The following is a 16,961-nucleotide window of genomic DNA, read 5'->3' as shown; positions in this document are numbered from 1 at the left end:
TTTTCTTAAAGTATTCATCATTTCTTACTTATATATATATATATATATATATATATATATATATATATATATATATATATATATATATATATATTTAATCTTTCTAAAATTAAAAATTACAAATAGTACATAATCTGGCTATTTATTCAACTCTATATTTATGGACATTACTTAAAAATACATTTTAAATTAGACTGATATCTTCCTAGTATTACAATTTTTCTGATGGAATTCTAAAGAACGTTAAAAATAATTCTGAGAGTAAGGAATAAGTATCAGCTGAAGAGAACATTTAAAATCTTTAATTATTTTAATTAACTTTTTTTTTTCCTTCTCTTTCTTGTATTTTATTCTATCATAAAATTTATCAAATGATGCAAAAATAAAATTGAAACATTGATGATAATTCTATAAATAAAGGGTTGTATTATGGATGAGTCATGTTAATAAACTTTAAAAATTTGTTGCACATCCTGACAGAAACTTATTTAACTGCTTTTTTAAATAGAAAGCCTTCAGTTTGTACCTCTTGAAGTAAAAGTTTTAGAAAGATATACTATTTTAAATTAATTTGTCCGCTGGTTCCAGATTTACAAAAGCACCCTCCTATTTTCCTATATTTACAAAAACTCCCTATTTTAGTTTCAGCATCCCCCCCCACACACATATTATTCTCCACCATACACATATTATTGATTTTGAATTTTATTTGCATCATTATTTAAGTCAAAGTTGTTAATTTACATTATTGTACTTAATAATAAAATGCTTCTTTTATTAAAATCTGCTGTTATATTAAACTTCAGATTTAGAAACTGGTGATTTTATTTGTAACATCCTAAAGTATTGTAACTCTTTTTGCTTCTTAATGTTTGCTTCTTAATTCATAGTTCGTATGTGACCTGAAAAATGCTGATATGTATATCTTTAACTTCCAAATCCTCAAAGTTATTGAAATAAATTAAAATGCCTTAAACTGGTAGGAAGACTGTAAAGATGTGTACAATGTCATTTTATCTTAGTGGATTGTACAAAGTGCACTTTCGTTATTGAATAATATTTGAAATCATTCATATAGTTTGAATGTGTAACTAACTGAACCTAAACTGGGAATATATTTCTAGCTGATTTCGTTATTTTAAATGGTTTCCTTCATTTTCTGTCTAAGGAAATAAAAGTTTTTCAAAATATAATAATTAAAGGATAAAATGAAATTATTTTTTTCTATCTTGAACTCCTTCCATTGTCTGCTTGACCTGTGCAACTTTTTTTTTTTTTTTTAATAAAGTAATTTCAAAAGAATTTTTTTCCAAATTCGCATTGGAAAGAATTATTTTGATTTTTGTTCCCTTTCCTTGTATGCTAAAAAAGTCATAGAAAGGTAAATGTTATAGAAATTGTTGTTTATTTCTCACATAATGGTTATTAGGAAGTTATTAATAATTAAGCAAGTTAATATGTAAATATATCATTATTAGTCATAGTATTGAACATAGAACTTTTTTGAATGGTCACCAAGGTTTAAAATAAAAGTGTATATATTGATTGATTTAATAGAAGGAAAGAACTATAACTTCATTTATTTTTCAGTTACTTACAGATTTGCTCGTATTTGAGTGATAGTAATATAATTCAATTTTTACTCAAGCTCTTTGCAACAGAAATTAACTTATATGCATTTGATTTGAAAATGTTCTCATTGGTCCCACTTTCAAACATTGTATTTCCTGTTATTTTTCATATCTGTTTGTATGCTGCATAATCATCTCTATGTATATCAGTTAAAACTTTTTTTATTTTATTTGTATGGTGATTGAAGCTCTCTGCTTCTGAAAAATATAGGAACTATTAACATTTCCTATTTATTGTTTTTACATTCATATATTCTTCAACGCAGATTAATAAAAACCCAATCACTCTTATTTTAAAGTACCCTCCCCCCCCCCCTCAAACTTAAGAAAATTCCTCAAAAATGAAACTAATTTTATCTAAACTTTTTAACCTCTCAGATGTGCCCGCAATTTCTTTAAATTGATAAAGTTATTAGTATAGTTATAATTTGACAATCATTCTATGGGAAGAAAATGAATGAATTTTGCATTTTATTTTAAAATTGTTTGATATTTATTATTCATTTCAAAAATGCTTATGTAAAGTCCGGCTAATTAAATGAAAATATCTTGTGATAATCCGAGTGAAAATTATTTATGTCTTATTTTATAGATACAGTCAGACCCTGCTTTGTGTAGGAGTAAGTCCCAATAAATTTTTGTATTAAATGACGCTATTGTAACGAATTAAAATTAATGAATATACTGGAATCATACCAAAGATATTGAAACATTATCAATCTTTTTTTTTTTTTATTTACATTCATGAAAATAAAAAAATTTAATAAAGAATTTGTTTATGATAACAGATTCTTCATTTAGATTTTTATTTTTATCTTCCAATGTTTAATTGAAATACCATAAAGTTGTCATTTTCAAGATCATTTAATAAAATAATTTTTAGGATGGATATTTGTATTGTAACAGCAGTAATCAAAAAGTAAAAGAAAACATAGAAATAAGGACTCTCAAAAATTCTCACTGATGATTATTTCATTCAATTCATTATTTCAGTCAATGATTATTTGGGTAATTCTCAACATCAATTACAACCTTGCAACACTGTCCTATGGAGTTCACAAATGCTTTTAGTTTTTCAGCTATTATAATGTGATATCTAGATTGAATTATTACTACATTTAATTGGGTTCTTTTGCTTGGTTGCTTCTATATAACAAGTATATGCAATCTTTTTCATAGATTTCTGATTTTGGTAAGATTCAGGCCCCTGGTCGTTCCAATAGTGAAATGCGATTGTCTGAATGCCACTTTTTACATCCAGTGACATTGTAAATAGAGCTGAATTCTGATTAATTATTAATTGTTGATTATCTGAGAAAAGATCACATACATCAGTTAGCAATTTAGGAATAAGTATTTCATTTATATATTTTTGGACCTTTATATTTCTACTAATTACTTTAGTTTTGTCTATGAATATTGCTGTCAAACAACTCCAGATCATAGCACTAATAAGGTGTTTAATAGTAGGTGCAATGCAATGAGGATGAAAACCATCCTTTTTTTTTTTTTTTCTTTGCATATTTTATGTGATTGTTATTAAATATTGAAATTTTGGTCTCCTCGCTCCATATTGCATTGTCTCATTATTCTGCTGCCCATTTACCATAGAAAATCTTTGCTTTGCTTTTTTTTTTTTTTTTTTTTTTTTTGCTGAAGTTATTGTGTTTGCTGATGATGAGATTTTTTGTTTTTTAGATGCACTTATTGTTGAAGTTGTCAAATTTAATGCAAAGTCGATATACATCTAATCTTCTGGATATCTCCTTTTTATTTACAGAAAAGTATTTTTTTATGCTTATTTTTTTCAATTACCACTTTAAAAACAAATATTTGGTGTATTTATAACAGTAAAATATTTTTTTTTCTTTTTATACAAATAATGTTGAGAACTGATTATAAATCTATTACAGTACAGGATACAGGCATTTATATTATAATAATACTGTGGATACCATTTTAGTTAGCTCACTTTGATGACATCAGCAAAATGAACAAACTGCATGCACGGCATAACAAAGGTCAATGCCAATTGTCTGATAAAGCACCCATATAGCAACGAATTTGCATAAAAATTCCAGTGCCCTTTGTGATTTCTGGAAAGTTTCCTTACTTTCATGTAATGTTGAAATAGAAGTAGAGTCTTACTGTATCATAAAAAAAAAAAATTCATATGATGCTTTATTTTATAGGTAATCTAATGCTTATTCTCTCTGTATTGTGATTATTGTAAAGGTCAGCTCCATGTCATTTAAATTGCAAATGTGAAATTATGATCCTGAAAATTTTTATCTGGAAAAGTGTATAATATGTGCTTTTCAAAAATTGGAGACTTCTCATGTGGTTTAAAAATCATTATATAAGAATACTCTGTTTATCTCATTTTACTAGACTATTCCAATTTCATACTTTTTGTGAAATGTCAAAGTTTATATAAAATGATGAAAAAACATTATTTGGTGTCTTTAATATTTTGAATTTCTGTCAAATAAGATTGGACTAAAAGTTATCAAAAAAATAATAAGTGTAAGATGTATATTTGCTCTCCAAATGTAATGTATTCATTCTCATTTTTCTTATGTTAAATTATATTATCAATTTCTTTTATTTCTAGGTATGTTTTTCTGATATGCTTTGTGGAAAGGGATTATGGTGATTTAATTTGCAATTTCCTATCATGTTTAGTGTTTATTTTATTTATTATTCTATAAAGAAGTTATTTTTTAAATTATATATTAATATAACTGACTGTGCTTAACTTATTATACTTTGACTCCAATGGATATAAATGACTGATATCTCCAGTGTCATCAAATTTGCCTGTTTTATAAAGTTGTATGTCTGCTTGATGTATCAATTATTTTACAATACTCACTAAATAGTTTCTTTTTCATTATTTACATTGTATATGTAGAGACAGACCATAAAATAGATTTATTTTATGAAATAAGTATATTAAATAAATGTTGTAATTACTTTAAAATACAGAATATTACAAAAAAATTAAAAAAAAAAGGCTCATATATTTATCTTTTTCACTAAAATTATTTAATAAGATTTTAAAAACAATTTTTTATACACTTGAGCAATGTTTTAAGAAACAAAATTGTTATTGTGGCATGCTGAGTGTCATCAATTTTTTTGTATGTAATGGCTAGCCATTCTTGTGATAGATGAAGGGGCATTTATTAACAAATTTTGATTGATAGTGTATTTCAGAAAAAGAAACTCTTAAATTCTATAAAGTTTAGTTAATTATGCAATTGGCAAAATTTATAATTAACTAAAATAAAATTTCATAGTATATGAAGATGCATCATTATCTCTATACATCTAAAGTAATTGGCAAAATCAAGTCCCCGAAATCCAACCACTGGTCCAATTTTGCTAATTTTTATTTCATTCAGAAATTCATGATTCTTAGATACGATCAAGGATAGTCTGTCCCCAATAATCTGTATTTTCGAGAGACAGATTTCGTTGTGCATTTACCATAGGAAAAAATAACCACTGCGGAGTCATCAGTTCTAACCATTATGCTGATTTCGACAGTATTTATTTTATAACCCATAGGTATCTTGCCAATGGCCACTAGACCCCATCTGTATTTTTAAGACATATAGCAAAATGCAGCCTCAACAATGGGACTGATTTTGCCACTTTACATGCATTGCTAGCCAGTCATAATGCTCTATGTTTACTCTACATATTTTAGAATAGTATGTTATTTGTATGATAAGATGTAATTAAAGTTGGTTGATATTAATGCACTATTTCTATTAAACTTGATGGGTGAACAGATAATCATTGAAGGCATTTAGTTTCTAGGTTTTGAGAACTCCATACTTTTGGAGAGAAGAGAGAGTACTGTAAAATTTATCTGCTCACTGTAATAATTGGTTTCAAAAGTATCTATTTACAGTTTTGCTGTGAAGTATTTAAATAGCATTCCGATTGTGAAATTTAATCCTTCACTGTTTACAGTATGAAATTTGATACATTATTTTTCATGTTAATGCCAAATATAAATTTTTTTAAGATTTTTTTTTAATGATATAAATGAAATGGAACAGTTTTTTTTTTACTCCAAAATTCTTTAATTTTTTATGTTATATGAGAATTTCCTAAGCAAAAACTTTTTTTTTTATTTTGAAATTTAAAAAATTGTACATTAAAAGGTTAATCCATATTTTCTATACTGGATTATTTATTTGAATTTTTTTTAATTATAAAAGAAATCTATGTATTGTTTGGTGACAGCTTTAATTGGCTATATGCCTAAAGGTATATGGAGTAAGATGTACCCACTTATATATTTTCAAATATATTTGTAATGTATCTAAAAATATTTGATATTTTCAAATAGAATTTAGTTACCAAACATCAATTATCCATGTTCGGAATTTTAAAGCAAAAATTTCTGTAACCTTTAGATGTACAAAAATGTACCATATTCAATAATCATGTAGTGTTTAACACTTTTGTAGTCTTCACTTGTCAAATCAAGTTGTAACTGCTTATAAAATTGAAAAATATCAAAATTTCTATGAGATTTGCATTTAAAAAAATTCTTATCACATTTTGCAACTTAAAACTCATTTCTCACCCATTACTTAAAAAACAAAAATGCCATCTTGTACTTCTGTATGTTAACAGATGCAATTATTAGTGATAAAGACGCCTTAACAAAAACATATGCTATTAAATGTTTTTTAGAAACTCGAAAGGTCCCCCCCCCCCCCCACTAACTTTTTAGGTCGTCTCAGAATACTGAAACGAATAGTACGTCATGTCTTTAGCTGGGATTAGATAAATTCTTTTTTTTTTATGCAAATTTCGCGTGCCGGAACAAAATTCCACTTTATAGTATTTGCATTCGTCAAAAAGAAACTTTTTTATGGGGGGGGGAGCTATGTTTATTGGGATTGCAGGTTATGTAAATACTGCAAATTTTAATCTTGCGATTTTCATTTTATTTTCATAATTTTAGGGGTTTTGAATTTTAAAGATCTTATTTAAGAAAACTTGTTGGTCGTACCTGAAATGGCAGTTGTCGTAAAGCGTTATAATTACAATAAGTTTGAGTACACAATTCTTATAAATTGAATAAAAATACGGAATTTAATTACCTTGGAAATAATGTTTAAAAAAAATCTCGAAGCCTTACAAGATTAGCCTTTGCAGTTACCTATATTATGTTAAATTTGTGTCTACTTACTAGGCAAGTGCCAATTTGATAACTGTCCTTGCCTATACAAATTAACTACCCCTCCCCCTGGTTCTGCATTTGCGACTTTAAAAAAGCCGCGGGTTTGAATCTCTTAAAAACTTGTGTTTATTCAAACTCACGTTTATGAAATTTGATACTTGTTATTATTCGAGCTAAACACTTTTTTTTCCCTTGTTGGAATTGCTTGTTTAAAAGGATCAAGTTCTAGTACAAATGTGAAATGTGCACAAAAAAAAGTGGAATTCTTAAGTTTCCTGAGAGGAAAATCAAGCCAAATATTATTAGCATCAGAATACATTCAACTAAAAATGACAGTTCTACTTTTCATAGCGACTATTTTATAGAAGAAAAAATAAATGGATGGAAAAATTTCGAACATCAACATTGGCTTATTTCTCTATTATTTTGTCAAGTGTCTCAAGAACTTAATTTAACCTTCGCGTCCTTGCATCGCATGACTTCGATTTATTGCTTCTCAAACTTATCAGATGACATAACATCGTTTTAATACGATGTAATTTGACCGAAAAAATATACAAAACTGCATTCTTAAATAAATCAGTAAGAAGCACATTCCCAAGATGGTAGATGTCATCTAATTATGTAATAAAAGATGCAAACGAACACAACGAAATATTTGCTTTCAATCATTACATGTATGGAGAGGGGTAACAGAAAATTATATTTTTTTCGACGATTAGAAGCAATTATTGAGTGATAAGAACATATTCAGAAACCACGAATCATACTTCTTTTATGAGAGCGTTAATATTTTTAGAATGAATTTGTTACATGAAGATCTCAACATCTGTTATAAATTTCTAACAGCTTACTTTTTTTTTTAATCACGTGGTAGAATGTCTGCATCATTAATATATCGCGGAAGTATACCTGAAAAAGAAAGTGGCTACCGTATTAGCAGAAAATGTCCAACAACATCTCTACGATATTGAAGATCTTCGATATACTTCAGAATATCGAAGAACATTGTAGAGATGTCAGACAATATCTTGTGCTAATAGGGTACTAAATGTAGAAGCCGCATTCCAATACTCCGAAAAAGAATAAAAATAAAATAACTGAAAATGATCGCGAACAATTGCTGTAAATTCATTTATAAAATATTATCAATTAGTTGAGTTATATTTAATTTAACTATATAGTGGTGTGTTGTGATTTTCTAAGGAACTGCCCGGATTTAAATACACAATTTTTAATCTTCAAAAACAGAAAATTCACAAACACTTATTACTACAGACACACGTAGAAAATCAGGTTAAAGAACATCATGGATTCGGCGTTAGCGCATGGGAAAAAGTCCACCTCAGGGTTCAGGTCAGCCGTTCAACTGGTTTTCTTTTGCAAAACGCCAGAAGGGGGCGCTCTCTGCTCAAGGGGAAAAAGGTGCAACAACTACAATTAAATTGCCACCATTTATTATATGTAGAGATGCTTTCAATTGTTATGTCAATAATAAACACAGCATACTTCGTTGTCCAGCTATAAAATATGAATGCTTCTGATTGTGGTTTTGGAACAGCTTCATTAATTTTAAATCTTGTAGGTGCTTTGTTTATAGTATTTTCCTTGCAAATAGGTTTTTTTTTTCTTTTGCGGCATTTTATATATGTAGTTTAGTTAATATTCTCTTTTTGAAGCCACACCACGCTTTACGAAAGTTAGGTCTATCGCTTAAAGCTGTTTAAACAGGGGTGTGCAGGTCAGTTTGCCCAGTAGCAAGTATTATTACTTAAAGCAACCATCCAATAAAACCACACATATGTAGAAACTGTACAGTAATAAATATTTGTCTCCTTGAGACAAGAACAATCTATTTTCCTTCCTTCTGCTCATGCGTGACTTACTTTAATCTTATAATTGCCACCTTAAGACAATATGGGCTCCTAAGTTGCTTATATTGGCTAAGAAGTTCTGCAGTTAGAAATATTGGAAATTAACATTGTGACTGAGTGATGAAATAAACATCTTTAAAGACAGCTTATCTTCTGTACTATTAAAAAGAACTGCAATTCAAATCCAAATTTCATTAAATGTGGATACATGTGTCGAGGCATTTTCTAAGAATGATTTGATTTGCGTGTTTTATTTATTTTTTTCATCAGTCCTGAATTTTTAGTTGAGAAATATAGATTTCTATGTGATGAGATCTGGTTTCACATCAAGCACGACCAAGTCGTTCTAACCTTCGAAAAGCCCTCCACTTTAGATTGTTACACTAACAGCTTGTCGAAATTACATATAGCAAAAAATTGCGACGAAAAAGTTTACACTCACGCACACATATATATGTAATGATATCTCTTAATCTAAATTAAATCCTAGTGAATTTTTAAATGTTCATCTAATTTAGCCATATTGACTGCATTCTAAAATGTCTCTTATTTCCTGATCCAATTTCCACCGTTTTTAATGCTACATGCTCTCTATAAAACTGCTTACTTCTGCATTTTCTCACGCTTCGAGTGAAGAGATAAAAATCTTTAATGCTTGCAACATTCTTTTAAAGATACCTAAAATTATCATACTTAAATCAACACGTAGTAAAGAAATCCCTATCAAAATTCCATTGAAGGGAGAATTTCGCGCTCTTCTGCTTTGGTGCCGCAATATAGACTGACGTATCCCGTCACTTCTTTCTTGTATATAAATTATGTCTCCCGGAATGGAATAAACAGAAGTTTTAAAATTTTCAAAAGCTTTTTTCTATTCAGCCATGCAATTGCTAAAAAATGTTATATATATATATACAGGGTGTCTCAAAAATCGTGACGCGGCTTTTATTCCTGAAATATTGATCACAGACATATACTGTAAATTACAAAGTTGCGTAAAAAAAGGTGCAAATTGCTATGAAATCAATTAAAGTTTTCAGGGGATTAAACTTTAAAAAATACAAAGTTTAAATTTTATACAGACCCCGTTCAAAAAAAAATTCCCAGTGAGTAAAATGTGCCGCATCCTCTAATAAGGTCATGTGCGAAATTTTAGCATTTTATCACAAAAAGTCTCAAAGATACGAAACTACCTAAATGCTGACTTAACCAATTTTCGATGCCTGGATATGAGTTCGCAAAGAGTAAAAATAATCTCGGATTTTTGTGTTTTAGGGGTCGTACACAAATTAACAGATAATGTAATGATTGAATACATAAATAATAATTTTACTGTTTATTGGTTTAAAAGTATTAAAAAAGTGTAGAAATAATAACTAAAAGGAAAGATTACATAAGATTTTCTACAAGTTCACTGACTGTACTATTTTTAAGTTATATTCTGTAATTCATGATATAAAATTTTAAAGTATTTTTCAGGAAGCAGAGATTTTAAAATTTGTATTTAAAAGTAAAGATATGAAGCATATTTAATTTTCTTATGATGCATTCCTGCGTCGCGTCATCTGCATTGAAGCTGTAAACATTTGCATTTTAATTTGTGATTGATCCTTCTCTAACTTTGTTCTAACATATCTTTGAGAGTTTTCATGATAAAATTCTGAAATTTTGTACATGACCTTATTAGAAGATGAGGCACATTTTACTCGTCGGGAATTTTTTCGTATTGGGTCCGTATAAAAATTTAAATTTTGTATTTTTTTAAAGTTTAATCTCCTGAAAATTTTAATTGATTTCATAACATTTAGCACCATTTTTTACGCAACTTTATAATTTACAGTATATGTCTATGATTAATATTTAAAGAAGCCGTGGTCAAGGTCTTTGAGACACCCTGTATATATATATATATATATATATATATATATATATATATATATATATATATATATATATATATATATATATATATATATATATGTAAGCATTATTTTATTTGAAGCAGAATGCAGTGCGACAAGCAGTGAAGAGACTTTGTATTTTTAAGTTTGAGTATTCTCTCCTGAGAGACAGGCATGATTTATTTACAAGCAGGCGGGGACAAGGCACCTCCGCTCGCTGAGCGACACAACAGCAGAAGTGGGAAAGAAGCGAGAAATAAATTACCCTTCGTCTTATATAACATGAGATATTGATACGGAAAATATTTTTTTCAGTGCTAATATATTATTAAGATTTCGATAGAGATTTTTGCTACACACGTTAACAAGGCAAGGGAAAACACAGGGATCTTTTAAAAAAGAATGTGCTTGTTGGACATTTTTCTAGCCCTTCACGCGGAATGTGGAAAAATTATGCTTTTAGCCGATTCAGCAATTTTACAAAGCTCTCTTGAATTAATTAAGTAGAGACAGTGGAATTGGATCAGGAAATAAGAGAATATTTTAGAATGAAGTCACTATGGGCTGAATTAAGATAAAACCTTGGAAATTAATTAAATTGAAATTAGAATTTAAAATATCATTACATATATATATTGGATATTTGAAATAAGTACATTTTCAAAACATAGAAGATGCTTTAACAGATCATTTCGAGGAATTCATCTCCTCCGGAATGAAGTCAAGTATTAAAATTTCCAACTCTTTATACTTATATCTAAAAGATTTTTAACATAGTATTCGTCAGAAATGTAATAAATTTTAAATACATTCTTTTCCATATGTTTGACGGATTATATGCTAAAGGACAATGATAATCGATTAATAACTAATAAAGTTTAGCAATCCTGATAAGTGATAAAAAAACTACCAACTTATTTAGATAAAAAAATAACTACAAACTTATTTAGATTTGATTTAGTTAATAGTATAATTATGTTTAGAATACTTTCTCTGTAATGCTAACAACTATACTTTTTTTTTCCCTTACATTTAGAATTTTTTTTCTGTGGATATTAGTTATGCCTATCTCATTTTGAGAATACCAAAATAAAAATTTAAAAAACTTTGCTATCAAACAAAAACATAATACTTCGAAATTCATTTAAAAAGTATTGTAATCGTCAAAAAATTCGATCTCGAGATTTTGAAGAATTTCCACTTTTCAGACCTTCCTGAGTTCGGAAAACATCATGTATTTTCATCTGTCATAAGATAACTCAAAAACTCACTGAGCTAGGCATATGAAATTTGATGCATTGACTTACAACCGAATTTATAAATTTCTGTAAAATTTTAAACCTTACCCACACTAGAGATGCATAATCCACGATTTTTTGAATAACGAATAATATTGCTATCGTTATTTTTAAATATGCGTTCCAAATATCTGTTATTTCAATCATATTATTAATTAAAAATTATTAATTAGTATTAAATATAAAATTTATTAATTGTAATTAATACTTAATTTACTAATTTAAGTAACGTTTGATTGAATTAATTTATCTATTTGAGCTTACTTCTTAAATTTGATTTTTTTTTCAAAATTATTTATTTAATTTCTTTATTGGAGTAAACCATTTTCTAAAAAATTTGAATTAAATATATATGTCTTTTCTTTAAAATGTTTACTTTAGTTCTATGTTCTACCAATAGATGGCACCAGCAGTAAACAGAATATATGTAAAATCATGTCACAAGCAATTAAAAATGATTTGTATGGAATAGTGCATCATCAAATGCAAATATCGGAAAGGCAAGATCACTCTCATGAAATGGAGCGGCGACTTCACACTTTCCAGCGAAGTCACCGCTCCGATAAATTTCAGTGATATGCAATTCAATGATACGATAATTCCAAGAATAACCGTTCCGTTCACTTTTCAACCCATTCACAGATTACTCCTTTTCGGTTTCGTTCGAGAGCTTCCATTGGACAGATCGTATCGATTGTTACTTTCTATCGTGATCTAAAACCTGTAATCGAAATATCAGCAATAAGATCGTATCAAGGATTACAATCACACCCTTCTTTGAAAAGTATTGATCCCTGGTATTTGTGACTATATAATATTGGTTACGAAATAACCGCTCGTAAAATATTCGTCATCCCTAACCCACACAGAAAAAGCTTGTATGTCCATCTCTCCAATCAAATGAACACGATAACTACAAAATATAAAGAGTTAGACAAAATTTGTTGCATATATTTGGCATTTAAAATATAGATCCAAATCAAATTTTTAACTAAATCCGACAAATAGTTGACTGTTTATTGATCTGTATTTTCGCATGCATGTAAACATAGTAAGTCTAAAACTTGATGATTTAAATAAATTAGATATGTCATGTCTTCTTATCATTAAAACTGTAGTTTTCTGTCAAGTTTTGGTTTCAATAGATAGAAGAACGAGCTGTGCAAAATACATATTTGATTTTCTTTACTTTCTTAAGGCATAAATCTCTTACGTCAATCTAAAACTAAAAATATGAGCACTCGTGGCAGAGGTCTATATTATTATTGCGATAACATCTTTATTAGAGTTTGCGAGAAAGTTTCGAGTGGACCTCTCTAGCTAGTTATTTTTACTTACTAGCTAATACTTCCGATGTTAATTAGATTGAAGATATTTTTATACATTGTATTAACAGAATATTAACTATATGTCATTGTCATGAAACATTCACTTTATTCTTATTTTCCCGTATTAATATGCAAAATTTCACGAACTTTATAACATGACAAATGCTACGGTTATCGCATTATTGTTGTTAGGTATGTACTGTAAAAACCTTTTGAAAAAAAAGTAAAAATATATGAAATATTACCACTTAATGTAACACCAAAACACAGCCTGATGACGAGCGCCATCTGCTGGCCAACAGGTGTTGATGCTTGTTAGACAGAATGCAGATCAGACGGGTCTCTGAACGAAAGTCGCGACGTATGTCTGGACGAGAGCTGTGAGACGATGAATGCAGCTGACGAAACGACGAATATTGCCATCCAATGACTGCGATATTAACATGTGAATTAATCCTGCTACGTATTCGACGAAATCTGTTTAATGTTCATTTCCTTTATATTAATGTAATTGTCCGTCAGAAATGTAATTAAATGTGCGTGATTCTAAAATAGTAGTGATTCCTGAGTCCTACAATAATACTGATATGAAAAAAAATAATAATTTAATGTTGCAGAAATAATATTTCATCTTTTGATTTCAATTCATACATTTTTGAAAATTCCATCTATATATTATAAAAAACTCACAACTACATTGTAAGTATAGGCGCTCCGATATTTTCTCTTGGCAACTAATATTTACAGACCAAGCCCACGCTTGATAGGCCAATCCAGTAATCGATTGATGCTTCCAAATGGGATTCAAAACTAACATTTAAAAAAATCCTGCATACTTTTTCTTGTAACTCTCTTTGATCTCTTTCGGGGACAAATCAGGAGGAAAGTCTAAATAAAGAATAGTTTTTTTAAAAAGAAAGCATTGCGAAGCGATGTTTATATTACGGTAACTAAATAGTGTCAAGCGTCGACAAAAGATATTTATATAAAATTGTTATAAATTAATCGGAAATAATTTTTCAGATGAAAAACTCTTACCAGTTTATCTGTTATTATGTTTCCAAAGTGTAGAAAACCAAGTTTTGAAAAATGAGTAGAAATTCAGACTGAATCTAATTCATTAGCACCAAGCTATATTTTAACTTTGTGATGTCTAGACAAAATCTGTCATTATTAGAAGACTTCAGCTTTTATGTTGAAGTACTTAGTCACAAAACTGCAAACTTTATCACTAGAATTTAAATATTTCCAACATGTCCTCAATTAGGAGAGTTAACAGACCACTTAAAAATTTGAAAGTATATTGAATTTGATTGTATATATTTTGTTGACAAACGATATTTTCAAATTAATCTTTATAAAAAAATCATTGTTGCTGGGTTTTTTTGTTGTTACTGTTGTCTATGAAATTTTATACAGAAACTGATGAAGTTTGATATCTTTTTATTTTTGTGTTCGTTACTGTTTAATCTTTTTATCTAACTGAGTCACTTGAGACTGTTAATGATCTTGATTATAATTTGTTCTCAATGAATGATGTCAGTACCAAATAAATTGAAAATGCCAGTTATATTAAAAATAATTCAAAAGTTTTTCAAATGTCTCTATAAATATACCTATTTTAAGACACGGTCAAAAAATGTAAGGAAATAAAGATGCAAAATCTAATTTCCTGTAATTGATTCTTTTTTTTTCCTGCAAATTTACATATGGAAAAACATAACCGTATTGAAATATAAAAATTTATTTCTTAAGAAAAATAATCTTTACTATTCGGGATTCAATAAATATCATTAAACTGCAAAACTTTAAAAAGTTATTAGTCTATCTATCATATCGACAGCAATATGGAGGAACAAAATCTCTCACTTTTGTTTAAATGTATAAACAGATTTAGAATTCACCGAAATGTATTGGGTTTTAACATGAGATCTGAGAAATCTCGACAGTTTTTATCAATATTCTTGAAAACTTCTTGCCAAATTTAATGAAGTTTTGGTTTACCAATCAAAGGATCCAATCATTTATCGCTCATTTGAAAAGCAAAGAAGTGTCATTTATGCAGCACTTCTCATGATAGAGGTTAACTTTTATTATGAGTCAAAGATCATATACAATCACAAAATAATGTATATATAAAGATATCGAACAAGAGTTCACGACTCCATAGTTCAAACTATCAGTGAAAAAATGAAGCAGCAATCAATAGCACTTATTGAAATATTTGAAAAAACAGTTAAAAATACAAAACTTATTCAATATCCTTGAACAGGCGGAAAATGTCGGCTTTCCAATCATAAAGAAAAAGCACAAACACATTTTCAGTTACACCGATGTTTTGTGGCTGATTTATTCGTGTTTCACCCTTTAAAAAGAAATTGCAAAAAGGTTGCATTTTAGATTTTTCTAAATTTAAAAATCTAGAATTCAAAATTTTCATTTCAGAGAAATATTTCTTAAGTCGAATTTTGTTGCTATCCCGCTCTTATAGAAGGTGCTTGCCGTTTCCAAAGTGCTTTTTCTTTAATTTTTTATTTTATTTTGACATGTAAAAGAATTTTTTTTTTTATTTACGGGACTTATGTCTTCAAATTTACATGTATCTGCTTTTTTTTTTTTTTTTTTTTTTTTTTTTGAGAAAGAAAGGGAGAAAGAACATACTTCTATTATTCATTTTTTTTGTTGTTATTTTATAACCGTCTTATAGTGTAACTGAAGAAGTATTAAGAAGAAGAAATTGATTGATATTATACCCTTCTCTGCTTCTCCTTTATAGTGTTTCAAGAAACTTTCTTGTCTAAATCTAAAATTTTGGTTTTTTATCAGCGAATTTTTTTTTTTCGTGCACAGAGATGAAAAGAATTAGGTTGAGATCTAATACACTTCCCTGAAACCTGTTTGGAAGAAGCATTCCGAATAACTCGGATCGGATTAAGAAATTGTAGGTTATCTTCTTGGTGTTGTTCAATATATTGAATGCAGAATAGAAACGTGACGATATCATAACATTGTTTGTTGAGCATTCTGTGGTAGGGAGATTTATAGATGTCTTTAGGCTGTGTAAGTTTGGGCCCCATGCTCACCTCCTCAACTTAAACCAGAGAACTGAAAAAAATTATTATTGATTTTTTTAAATATCTATATAAGCAGTTTAAAAAAATGAATATTATAGCAAATTTAAATCGCAAAATATTTAATTGAAGGTCGCTTTTAAGATAATGAAGATTATCTTCTTTTGGATTCAATAAAGCGTGCATAAAAAAATTTAAACTTAAAATTAATTTTAAATTAAATGGTAAAAAAATTATAAAATTTCTTATTGATAAATATCAGAAGGGAAATGTATAAAATTCAACTCGGTCATATTTATTACAACCTTATTATTTCTGCGCGATTTCCATTTCATACTCTTCCTCCTTCTCAGCAAATACTTCTATCTGATTTCAAAGATCAGCCGCTAACTTGTCAGAGCCATGTTTTTGTTTTTGAATTTAAATTATGTCGTGTATATATATATATATATATATATATATATATATATATATATATATATATATATATATAGAGAGAGAGAGAGAGAGAGAGAGAGAGAGATAATGGTGGAAAGCAAAAAATGCGATAGAATTTTTCTTCAAAAATAAGCATTTTAAGTTATTTATTTAGTAAATTCCGCGTAGAATATGCATGAGTTTATTCAGGTAACCTTTTGAAATTAGTTTA

Source organism: Argiope bruennichi, chromosome 9, assembly GCF_947563725.1.
Source record: "Argiope bruennichi chromosome 9, qqArgBrue1.1, whole genome shotgun sequence".
NCBI classification, from domain to species: Eukaryota; Metazoa; Arthropoda; class Arachnida; order Araneae; family Araneidae; genus Argiope; species Argiope bruennichi.
This window is presented reverse-complemented; position numbering follows the sequence as displayed.